The sequence below is a fragment of the Eumetopias jubatus genome, unplaced genomic scaffold (genome assembly GCF_037043125.1).
Source record: "Eumetopias jubatus isolate StellerSeaLion01/CBP00866 unplaced genomic scaffold, mEumJub1_p1.0 scaffold_3, whole genome shotgun sequence".
Lineage (NCBI taxonomy): Eukaryota > Metazoa > Chordata > Mammalia > Carnivora > Otariidae > Eumetopias > Eumetopias jubatus.
Genome location: NW_028274809.1, coordinates 120,970,883 through 120,984,457, shown reverse-complemented (window position 1 = coordinate 120,984,457; position 13,575 = coordinate 120,970,883).

Sequence of the window (13,575 nt, the reverse complement as noted above, 5' to 3'; positions counted from 1 at the left end):
TATGCGAATGGGCGAAGCCCACTTCATTCGTCTCTGTTCGCATTCTCTTCTCTAAACTCCGTCTCTTAGTGGAGATGCTAATTGCGCTTTGAAATAAAAGTACTGTGTTGGGAGTCTGAGCAAGCTAACAGAGACCGGAGACCGCGGTGAGAGCTTCCTGGCCTGTCTCCCCGAGGCCTTGCCAGACATGATGTGCCCGCTGGGATTACCACATTCTTGGGCCTTAGCTTTGTGAGTCCAGAAGCCCAGCTGGGCTGGGACACCCAGCCCAACAGTGGCACTGTATCTGCTATTACAGGGTGGAGCTCCGCTCAGGCTACACTCTCTGTTCCAACTGCTGTGCACGCCAGCCACATCCTTGTCACCAGACATCCAGATCACGTGTTACCTTCTCTGCAGAACTTTCCTCATCTCCTGTGTGCTCCACACCAGATGTTACTACCACTCCTTTCTCTTAGGCCCAGCAAGGCACAAATAAAGTCACACACACCATATTTCAAAATATTTACAAGTTATAAAATCAGCGAAAAGCTATTAAATATATTCATTCCTCCTACCATTTTCAATATACCTTCATTACAATAAAAATAAAAAACATGTGACGAGCTATGTTTTTTTAAATGACTGAAAGTCAGCAAAACACCAGAGATGATAGTATTAACTTATTGCACACACTGATAATTCTGTTTATGAGTTGGTAATATTTGGATATATACAGAAAGATACAGAAAGATATACGTTCATATATTATGTATTTATTCCATAAGATTTATTTTCTTGCCTTGATTTTGGCAAAATCACCATACTGTTAAAATCAAGATTTTTACGTAAGTTATTTTTTTTACAAAGATTTTATTTATTTATTTGAAAGAGAGAGAAAGCAAGAGAGAATGTGGGGCTCAATCCTAGGACCCCGAGATCATGACCTGAGCTGAAGGCAGACGTTCAAGCAACTGAGCCACCCAGAGGCCCCCATAAATTATGTTCTAGAAAAATAGTGTCCTATTATGTTCTAATAATCTAAAGTATTAAAAAACAATATGTAACTGCATTTAGTGTGGATAAAATTTTAATATATTTGCCAAAAGGTTAATTACCTTCAACATAAAAAGTTGAAAACCCAAGTTTTGAATATTTTAAAATTTCCCTGTAAAATAATAAAATGATGAATGAATCACTACTGAACTTCTTGTATGCTCTATATAAACCTATATATTTACATATATACAAGTAATATGGTTTAACATTGCAAATGTCATTCAGCCTCCATGTAGAACCATTCCTAATACTGCAGAACCTGCAGAGCCATGAAGTAAAACCCTAAAACAAGCAGGGAAATGGAAGCACAGCACTTCTGGGAAACATCTTCTTTTGGTACAATCCACTGCATCCATGCTGAGATGGTTCAACAAGCTAATGTGTCTTTTCTCTTCTAGCCCCTTCTGCAGCTCAAATCCTTCCTGTACACTAAAGTAGTATCTGCCTTAAAGTCAACAGTGGTACAACCCACCAATCTGCATTCAAAGATGCAGGTCAAAACATGAGGGGGGTGTCTCCCGGGTTACAAATTTCACTGAGTGCCAGATACCTAGTGACAGGGGGACCTATGTGTGTTTGTGATATATGGGGCTGCCTTTCTGCCCAGGTTCAAGGAAAGTCTCCTTTGAATATTGATATAATAAGCACTTAACTTGCACCTCTGGGGTTAGGATGAAATGTAATACTGGCAAAAAAAGTACCTACATACCATGTATCTTTCACCTAATCCTCACAACTCCTCTATGTAATGGCTAGTTTACTGAGAAAGAGGTAAGGAGAAAGTAAGGAAAAGAGCCACAAGAGCCAGTAAGCGATGGGGACGGGGCCTGGGATGTGAACTCTGGGGCCCAGGATCTTAGTTAACTCTTAACGCTACTCTATTAGAAGGCACGCTCCCAAACCTCAAGAAGCTCCGTCTAGTGAAAGAGAGGCATTTAAGGGAAGGTACTAATATTTTACTGTATTGATTTGTATTCAGTTGACAAGAACTGTTGTAGTGAAGGTAACACTTCAGACCCTCTACCTCGACTTTGACATTCTCAGATCTCTATAGCTTCCGTTATAGGTGACTTCCGAGCGTGGGTTATTATTATAGAGAGATGAACACTTCCATTAATAGTTAATATGTGGGCTGCCTCTTACTAGTTTAGCTCTTAGAGGAAAACCTTATTGCTCAGGTCATAAGACGCTTCGCCGTAGGAATGGCCTCAAAATGAAATGACCTCATTTTCAAAGTAGTTAAGTATCTTTTACAGATATTTATTCTCAAATCCTGATTAAGGAGCCACACGCAGAAAATACAGGGATTCATTTCCAGTTTATATCATAAGACCTAATTGCGTGTGCCATGGTACATTTTATGTCATGGAGAAAAGCATCTCTTATTAAAAAAACTTTGTGGAGATGGGGTGAGGATAGTGGAGGATGAACTTAGAAAACAGTAAATTCTAACTTTTCTAGAAAAGCCCATGAATTCTACTAAGAACAGCAGCATTATCTTTTTGGTAGGGCAAATCTGTGCATGCTCAATTATTAGTAGGGAGAAATAAATCCAGAGAATCTAAGGTCAAAATTATTATTGAGCTCTTTTAATCAATGAAAGCATTTTGTTATCTTCTTAAGAGAAGAGATGCCTTGAAGCTGATGAAAAGAAAACTGCACGAAAAAAAGTGTTTAACATCTAGAAAGATGGCCGTGGAAGGGAGCCAATATGAAAGCAAAGAGAAACTAACATGGCAGCTGCCTGAATTTGGTAAAGGAGAGGAAAACCTAGCAGAAAGCCACAAAAGCCAAAATATAAAATAAAATTCACAAACTCTCACCAAATAGTCATTCAAAATGCAAAAAAGAAAGCAAGCCACGACAGTTGTACAAAAGAAAAAAACGACAGTATAAAGCCTCTGAAGTGTGCCTGCACAGCTTTCTTCAGTGAGGGTTGAAGTTTGGCATGCCGTCCTTTGATAAGACAGTGCATACCAGAGACACCACCTCACCACAAGCGTGGTCTGGAAATCACTGTCTTAATCCTAAAGGAGCTCCATTTCACACAAGCGGCCTGCAGGGCTCTGCAGACTGTCCTAGACAATGCTTCCTCAGCAGAAAGTCTGGCAGCCCCACTGAAGCTATCTCCTTCTGTTATGCAGGGCCGCAGGAACCTGCTGGATAATCAGCTGCCCCCCTCCTTGTAGATCTCAGTGTTTGTGTCAACACATGATCATGAACCATACTTAGAGCCAAGAGCCAAGAGCCAAGAGCCAAGGAATGGAAAAAATGAAGACAGAAAGTTCCAGAATGTGTAGGATTTCCTAATCATTTCATGATCTTTAAAAAGTGTTTTCATTTTAAAACACACCTTAGCAACTATTCTCTTTTTTTTTAAAAGATCTTATTTATTTATTTGAGAGAGAGAGAATGAGAGATAGAGAGCACGAGAGGGAAGAGGGTCAGAGGGAGAAGCAGACTCCTTGCTGAGCAGGGAGCCCGATGCGGGACTCGATCCTGGGACTCCAGGATCATGACCTGAGCCGAAGGCAGTCGCTTAACCAACTGAGCCACCCAGGCACCCAGCAACTATTCTCTTGAAGGAGCATGTCAAGATAAAAAATTTACCTGTCATCAATTGAATTAAGCAATTTTTAGGAATTGGACAGGAAGAAAACCTATTGATACAGCTAATTCTTAGAAATCCAGCAATGCACAGCGAGTTGAGCGGAAGAGAAAGCCTGCACTTCATAGGCACCAACACAGGCCCCATGACCACCTGGGCCTCTCAGTGCAAGGCAGAGTCCAGCCTACAGAGGCAAGAGATGATGAAGAGCCCATGGAAGAGAGGAGCCCATCCAGAGCAGTGTGTGTCCCTCACGCCTGTGGACTGCCAGCCCTGGGCCTCCTCTGGACCGCCCATGTTCTCTTATCTTTCACACTAGGCATCAAAGACTAGTACTTTGAGAGATATAGTAGTTTCCCCTACAAAACTGGCAGAGAGTTTCTGGGGGAAAAAAAAAGTACACATACACACAGACAATATTTTCTACATTGGTAATTAGGTACAAGAATGTACCATAGAAAAATAATTTATTGAAACCAATCACTATGTTCTAGACTTTTTATAAACCCTCCAGCATTTCAAGTTGTCTTTCAGGCACTAATTTATATAACAATGAATTTAAGTAAAACAGGGCAATTTTCAATCCCATTTTCCAATTTAAAAAATTCCTGGCTATTGTACATACAAGTGCATGGGGGGAAATTCCATTATTTCTATAATGTAGTAGTTAATGGAATTAAGCAGGTAGGCACACATATGAACCTAACTTTGGGAGTAGTATCCCTCTGAGGAAAACCTTTTAAGAAGTTCAAAGTACTCAACTTAGATGGCTTCCCTAAACAAGTCAGCCCAAACCGCACAACTGTGCAAGTAAGGTTTTATATTTCCTTCTAAAGCCCCCAGAGAGGCTTCCTTTGCAGCCCAAAGAAGGTACGGAGCTCCACTGTAATGCAAACACGTTCCTCCAGATGGTGAGATGAACAGCCCAGGAGGCAGCACCAGAAAGGCTGCGGAGATACCCAAAGGGTAGGAGCCAACCAGCACAGGAGGGCTAAGTGCTGCAGGAGAAATGCCCAAAGCAGAGACAATTCCATCGCCGGCTAACCCAAGCTTTAGGTTCATATCATACCATACAAACAACAGATCAACAGCCAAAAGAAAGGATCCATTCAGGGTGATACAACTGGTGATTTGGGCACCAGCTAGCTACAAGACACTCAAGATCTAGCCAACTCTGAAGTAACACTCCATTATTCAGACCGATAAATGACTTGCCTGTGATGATCTAACCAAGAACGGAAATAGGAAAGCATGCTCTGGAGCAAATGTTTCACTATGCATTTTACAGATAAATGTCAAAAACCTCAAACACAACTCATCCTGTTCCTTTATTACTGCTATGCTTTTAAGTAGCTGCACCTACTAGAGTCCTTGTGTGTATTACTGACATGTAATTTGTCCTTAGGGATGGGGCAGCAGCTGCCGTTTCACTGGCTGGAGCAATGCTAATGAAGAGTTTAGAACTGTGTTAAAAATGGAATAGGTATCCAATTGAGACTGCAGGGGAAAATTCTGAGAGAGATATATCATGCTGATTATCTAAACAGCATAATTTGGCCTGCTCCCAACGTCTGATGTACACTTATGCTTACAGAAAAGGGCACTGTGTTCTCAATACAAAGGCTCAGAACCGAATTCCACATCTCACTTGAAATATCAAACCCCCAAATTCACAATTCTCCCTTAGCATTTGCTTGATAGAAATTGGGCCATACACTAAATTTCTATAATTCCTAAACAGTGTTTCCAGAGAGGCCTCAAGTCCAAATATAGAGAGGCCTCAAGTCCAAATATATACAGGCCTCTTTTTTTTTTTACTATAATATGGAAGGAAAGAAACCAAAATGAAAAACTAAATAGTTATCTTTTGTTTTTGAAAATTTAACTCAAAATTATCAGTATTTCTCTCCCCCGCTCCCCATCCTAAGATGGCATTTCTCCATCATCCTGGTAGGAAATGTAAGCGGATAGACATATAATTATGATATTTTCGCCCAGGATCATTACCTTTAGAGACCAACACTGCAAAGAGCAGCACTAACACCATCCCAGTGCTACAATATGTCCACAATTGTGTTCTGAAACACACGCAGGAAGCAAACCCTGCCCAGCAAGGGCTTTTGGGAAACTTAGTCCTGGCTGGATTCTGGAGTGGTACAACTGGAACTCACTTGGCCTGGCAAATGTTTCTTAATTTACTATGATTGCCTAATCATATAAAAATGAAAATCTACATAAAAATTACCTAAATTATTAACTTCAAAGCATGATAGATCAAAACCTTTTAATATTCAAACCCGTGTTTTATTTTGGAAAACAGTGTGGTATAGTGGGAGCCAGCTCCACCAGCCAACTGGGTGTTCAAGGGCAAGTTATGCACCTTCTGAGTGTGTTTCCCTCTGTAAAATGAGATTAAGGCCTAGCTTGCAGATAGTATTGTGAAGAATGAGAAAGATGAGAGGTATAAAGGGCTTTCCTTGTATTGATGTTTCTTGGGAGGGACAATGTAGTTCCCTTAAGGATCTGAATTTGGCAAAACAAAATATTTTTTAATCTCAATATCTCTTTCTTTCATTTTTATTCTGTAAAGCTTCCAGAATGTTCATTTTTATCCCTTGTATTATTTCTGTTTTGATGAAAAGTGGAAGAATTATATTGGTCCAAATAACATAAAGGAAATTCTATCTTCCTATATATAGCCAGAGGAAATTTCCTGTGTACAATATACTTGATATCAAAATAATCAGCCTGCTTGACAGACCTAACCAAGTCCTCTGGTGAAACTGAGTGAGATTTTAAAGGGCTAACAGGGAGACAGCGGAGAACCAGTTGGAAGAGAAAGACCTCAAACAGCCAGAACCCATGAAATATGGGATCAGAAACAAATTATACAAAAGCCCCCGATCCTATGTATAAAAAGAAAGCCAGTGGTCCGGTTCTTCAGCTTTTCAAACAGTTCATTGCTTTCATTCTTGAACTGGGTCTGCTCCCAGGCAATATAGGCAGGTGGATAACTTCCTAGTTAATGTGTACAATACAAAAACACACATTCTGGATAGTTCAAGCTTCAGAGCAGGGTTTCTGACCTGAAAGACCTAGATTGAATGGAATTTCCAGGTAATTGTTCTATCTTTTTACCTTCCCTACTCCATCTCTTGATGCTTTTCAGAGAGGGATTATGCCGTTCTTACTTTCGAGATCTCAATCAAGGACATGTTCAAGTCTCCTTAAGAAAATGACAGAGAGAAGGATGTGTCCCAGTCCTGCCACTTACTAGGCTCAGTGATCTTGTGATCTTGGTTACCTATCTGTAAAATAAAGATACCTCTACTGATCTTTCAGAGTTCTTATGGGGATCAAATACGATCATACATATAATTACTTTGTAACTATAAAGCACTGAACAAATATAAGGTATTATTTTAAGAAATTAAAAAAAATGGCTATATAGTATTGATAATTGTGTTAACTAAAACACACAAATATTATGTAATAGTATCTATCATGTGCATAATGACTAACAGCATAATAAATTATCTCACTGACCCTCAGAAGAACCCTTGAAGTTATTGTTCCCTTTTCGTTAGGTAACTAGGGCTGACTTGTCCAAGGTCAACTGGTAAGGGGTACACCTGCTTCTCCCCCCAGACCTTTCTGACTCCACATCCAGAGTCCTTTCAACTAATACACACCCTTAATTTACTTGATCTGTAAAGATATTTTCTACACTTTCAGGATGATGAAGGGCTGCTTTGGTACAACATGGATTAAACAGTTAAAATGAATGTAAAGATAATGCCAATGAAGTTTAACAAGATGGAAAATGATATTTTCAACAACCAAGTATTAGGAAATCCCTATCTGGTTTCCTAACCAGATACTCTCTAACTCACTGGCTTTTTTCATGGTTAAGATATACAAAGAGCAGCCTCATTTCCATCATGTTTCAGCCTGAACTTGGAAATAAACAAGAATTACTGGTCCACAGGTTTTCCCTCAAACTGAACTCTTTGGAGCATATGCTCTGACAAAGCTCTGTTATCTTCATATGTACCTGAGGGAGGTAACATGGGCATCATCACAGACATGAGAAGCTGAGCCTAAGGAATCAGGCTGTCTTGCGTCATATCCACACACTAGCCGTATACCCTTAGTCTGGTTACTTCTCCGGGCTTCAGTTTCCTTTCCTGTAAATGGGAAAAACACTCTCTACCTTGAAGGAAAAGTAAACTGGTTTTCCCACGTGGCTAGGCAAATCAATCATCTTACTTTACAGTCACAGTTACGTGTCTGCTTGGCTGTCTGCTTCTGGCTAGGGATAAGCCCAGTTGGCTTCCTCCTGTCCTGGCTTGTTCTGAAGCACATTGCTCTCCGATGGGGACCAATTTATTAGAGCAAGAAAAGAGAAGGGAACCCTTGGCGTGCTTGCTGCAAGCCTGGGCAGCAGGCAGTGACACACCTGTAGGCTGACACTTCAAAAGACAGACATTTTCAGCAGAATAGTGTCTAATCAGACATTCCAATTTTCTCCATCCATTTAAGAACAAAGTATGATCTTTGCCATGTAAATAAAGAAACAAACAGGAATACATTCGTAGGACCAAGTCCAGAAAGCTTAGATTATAAAATCTGATGCAGAACATAAATCCATCGCATTTACTCTGACACACAAAGAACATGATGATTATACTCTTTATTCTTCATTTTCAGGGAATGAAATGATAATTGATGCTTACATTTTATATTAATCGCTTTGGAATAAAAATCCTGTTAAGTATTCCAAGCCCCAGGATTTATGTGTAAGTATGCAGAACAGAGTAAGCAAACAAACCAGGATCTGAAATAATTTTTTTTTACGGAATGTCAAAGACCTGAACTTGAAATCTGAGTTCCAGTTAAAATTGATTCTGAGATCCCATATATAACTTAGCAAGTATGGTGGTGGGAAATTAAGGGCTGTTCATGAGGATCCAAGGGAAAACTGCAATAATCTCCTCATCTTACTGTGGAGCTAATGTAATAAAAATGGCACACCAGGCATCAAATTATAGAATGGTCCATTTATTCTTTGTTTTGGCCTTGTGATATTGTGATTTATATTAAATAAATATTTGGTCTTTATCTGTTCCTGGCATAGGGCCCCTAAAACCCTGGAATTTCCAAAATGAAGAGAGCAATAAAGGTGTCTTTTGTTATGGAGGTGAGTTTTAGAAAGCCCCTAGGTCACCTAAAAATGGGGACTGGTTGTCCTACCCCCAGACCTCTGGGGCAGGGAGAGGAGCTGGAAATTAAGCTGTTACCAAAGGCCAAGGATTTAATCATGCCTAATGAAGTCTCCTCGAATCCCCAAAGGAGAGGTTTCAGAGTTTCCGGACTGGTGAACATGTGGAGATCCAGGGAGAGAGAGGTTATGGAAACTCCACACCTGAACCACACACCTCACACTACGTACCTCTTCATCTAGCTGTTCCTCTGTATCCTTTATAATAAACTGATAAACCTAAGTAAATGTTTCTCTGAGTTCTGTGAGCTGCTCTAGCAAATTGAGTAGGGAGTTGTAGGGGCCTCCAATTTATAGCCAGCAGGTCAGAAGCACAGGCAATAATTTGGACTCATGATTTGCATTTCAAGTGGGGTGAGGCAAGGGTGCACAGTCTGTGGCACTTAAGCCCCATACCAGTGAACTCTGATGCTGTCTTCAGGTAGAAAGTGTCAAAACGGAATGGAGTTCATTGCTTGGTGGTACTGGAAAACACACACTGGAAGGCTTCATGTGCTATCAGGCCACATAGAGACTGAGATTTCTGACAATTTTCCATCAAAGTAAGGGAAAGTTCGTTTTCAATGGCAAAATAAAACCTAAGCAATCCTATGTAGTTCACCCTATTAGATTTTATTTTGGGAAATATTAATCTGTGAACTCCCTAAATCTGAAACCATATAGTAGGTATATAAGGTAGAGCATATGCTCTCGAAACCAACAGTGGCTGCCTTGGGGGTCAGTTCTCACTAATGTAAGATGCACTCACTTGCCAATTTGGCCCTCCAGATCCAAAGCCTTACCTTCTTAGATGTGTATAAATGACATAACCAGCTCTTTTTAGCTTAGGTGACCTTTATGGACCCACCTACCACCTGGTAGATTCATTCATAAGATCCACTTTGTTCCCACTGTGCAGGCTCCCCCTTTGGCATTTTATCCTTGCCTGCTCTGTTCATGGGCATCTTTTGCCTAAATGAATTCCTAGGTTTGTCTGTCTCCTCCCTGACCATCCCAAAGCTTATAGGATAGTTATTTTAACCTTTCAAATTAAAATTAAGGTCTTAGAGGATAGTCAATGAAAAAAAAATATGGAGTCGTTCTTCTATTTATTCATTTGATAAATGTTTTTTGAGCATCCACTATGGGCCAGGGTCTACAGATTACAGCAGTGAGCATTCAGACAAGACATCGGCCCTCATGGAGCTTATGTGATAGTGGTGGTGACTGGGGCGGGGGAATAGGCAATATAGAATATATGCAATATATAGGTAAATTCTATGTATGTCATAAGGCATTAAGTGCTGTATAAAGAAAATGCTGAGGGTAAGGGTGTTAGAGGAGGGGCCACAATTTTAAACAAGGTGGAAGAATTAGAAGAAACGATACCTTTCTTTCAGGACTTCAGTAATACATAGCTCAGGAACCAAATGAGATACATCTTTGCATCCCTAGTACCTAGGACATAGCAGGACTTAAAATAGTTGCTGGAAAAAAATGCCCATATTCTGTATTTTGCCAAAGCAATGCTATTTGTAATAATGGCACAGGTTTATCAGACAGCCAATCAGGAAACGGATATAGTATTTGGTATCAACAAAACAGCATACCTTAAAAGCAAACCCTTTGAATTCTATCTCACAGTACCCAAAACAATAATCCTACAACTTTGGCACCACTAGAATTCTGTGGACACAAGATCTCAAGGACAATCAGGACCACCCTTCCAATATTGCAAAATAAAAATGTCCTTTGATCACCCTCAAGTGGGAGATATGCTACCTTTTCTTTTAGACCAATACGAGAAAGATAAATGTAGCTTGGGAAAAGGTGGTAAGGGTTGGCAATATCAAAGGCTCTTAGGGATAGGGAGAAGACGTAAATAGGTTATAAAGTACAACCACCCTTATTTATGCTAAGATGTTAATCACTGCAGCTCTTCTTCCCATCGAAGTCACAGGATAGGCATGCTTCCTTGCCTCACTCAAGAACCTTTTTTCTTTCTCTCTCTCTCTCTTTCCTTTCTTCCTTCCTTCCTCCCTTTCCTTTCCTTTTCTTTCTCTTTCTCTTCTTTCCTTCCTTCCTTTTTTAAGTAATCTCTCCGCTTAATGTGGGGCTCGAACTCAAGACCCTGAAATCAAGAGTTGCAATACTCTACTGACTGAGTCAGCCAGGCGCCCTAAGAATTTTTTTCTTTTTTTTTATACTTTTTTTTTAAAGATTTTATTTATTTGACACACACAGAGAGAGAGAGAGAGAGAGAGCACGAGCAGGAACACAAGCAGGGGGAGTGGGAGAGGGAGAAGCAGGCTTCCCTCGGAGCAGGGAGCCCGACGCGGGGCTCGATCCCAGGACTCTGGGATCATAACCTGAGCCGAAGGCAGACGCTTAACGACTGAGCCGCCCAGGTGCCCTAGAATTTTTTTTTTTCTTAAAGGCTTGTTACTGCAGTGGCTCTCTGAGTAGGCAAATGTCAGCTGATGGGTGTACAATATAATGTCATTACAAATCTTCAGTCCTTCTCCGCAGTTTTTCCTCCCTATTGTGGCAGTCACACCGACACTGACATGCAATCATACACGGTCATTCATTTACTGAACAAATATTAATGGATGCCTGTACATGCCTGAATGACTTCAAGTGCTGGGGGTACAGAGGCAAACAAGGACAAAGCCGTTGCCCTCAGGGAGCCTGTATTCAAGTGGAGTCAGACAACAGATAAATACATAATACAAGGTCAGTTAGCGATGAGTGCTGCCAGGAATGAGGCAGGTCCTGGACAGAAAATGATGGAGGTTTGTACGCAGGTGCACAGGCTGTTTTAGAGAAGGCAGTTGTGGTTAAGCAGCCTCCAGGTTGGTCCTAAGGATCTCCACCTCCTGATATTCATACCCTTGTATAATCCCACCTTCAGTGTGGGCTGGACTTAACAACTCACTTCTAACGAACAGAATAGGGCAGAAATAAATGACACATGTCACTTCTGAGATTAAGGTATAAAAAGACTGTGGCTTCCATCTTGAGTTCTCGACTTCCTGGATCACTTGCTCTGGGAGAAGCCAGATCCCATGGCAGGAAGCAGTCCCAGGTGAGTGAGCTTTGGAGCAAATCATCCACCCATTCCAGCCTCGAGAGGACTGCAGCCCAGCTGACACACTGATTGCAGCCTGTGAGTCAGGTTTATCCAGCTAAGCTCTAACCAGATTCCTGACCCACAGAAACTGTAAGAAATGTTTTTTTTGTTTTCAGCACTAAGTTTTAGGGCAATTTGTCATACAGCAATGGATAAGTAATACAGTGGTCAAGGATGTTTCTCTGAGTAAATGACCTTGAAAAGAGACAGGCCATGTGAAGATTTAGGGAAGGGAGTCTAGGGAAGTAAAGGGCAAGTGCCAAGGCTCTGAAAGGGGAACCAGCTAGGTAGATATGAAAGAACTGAGGCCAGTGGGGCAGACAGTCACAGGTGATGATGTGGAAAGCCAGAGACCAGTTGGTACAAGCCAGCTTTGAGGTCTCCCATGGATAATGTAGACCGAACCAATACTATGAAGGCCACTATGCTAATCACCACCAATTGGCTTAAACAATGACCAATACAACAACAACAGTAATAGCTAATATTTGAGTATTTATACTAGGAATTGTGCTAAGTGCTTTATTTTCCTCATTCTCCACAATGACCCTAATAAAGTTGGTATTTTAATAGATAAGGAAACCGAGGGTCAGAAATGCTAAGACACTATCCTGTATTTATGAGTTAGAAAGTGGTAGAGCCGAGATTTAAACCAGGCCTCTGACGTCAGAGGCCTTATCCTTCACTTCTATACAGTACTATCTTGAAAAAGAGGCCCCAGAAAGAAAGCCTCTTTCACCCCTTGAAAAAGGAAAAAAAAAAAAAGAAGAAAGAAGAAAACTCCAAACCCTAGACTGCTGTTTAAGCCAATAGTGCAGTCTCCATCTGCTACATGCTCCAGGAGTTTGATTTTCTTGTGGGATCCTTTTAATGGAACTGGTCGAGGCATTATCTACAATTTTTTTGAGGTCTGACCCAAATGGCATGGTAAACTTAGAAAAACACAGGCAGCTCTTCTCTTTGATATATATTAAATGTCTTATGTAACAAATATGGAACCTACTGAGGATTAGTATTAGATACAATATATTGATATATTCTATTTCATGCAATTTTATGCTTAGCCTGGTTTCCTATCAAAATTCAGATACCTAGCACCAAGACAGGTGGCCATCTGCTATAGAACTTGCTTTCCTTCCTGCTTAACCTTTGTCTTGAAGCTTAGGAAAGATTATGAATGTTCCATCTTAATTTCTTTGTGAAAAGAGGAGAAACACAATTTCTCTTTGATTTTTACCTATATTCTATAAGTAGAAATGTTATTTTAAAATATTGTTCTTAAAAGCAATGGCTGTAGCAGACTGATAACCTTTCATACAGGAGTCCACAAATTTCTACTACAGTGCTGCCCTGGGCTAGAGGAAACAAAAATAATAGGTCTTTTGCCTTCAAGTTTTCACTTGGAAGAAATATGAATGAAACCAGCTTGTTCGACACAATTCATGATATTATAATAACATTAATAACTAACACTGATTAAGAGCATACTCTATGGGCCAGATACTGTCCTATGAACTTTGAAAATATTACCTAAAT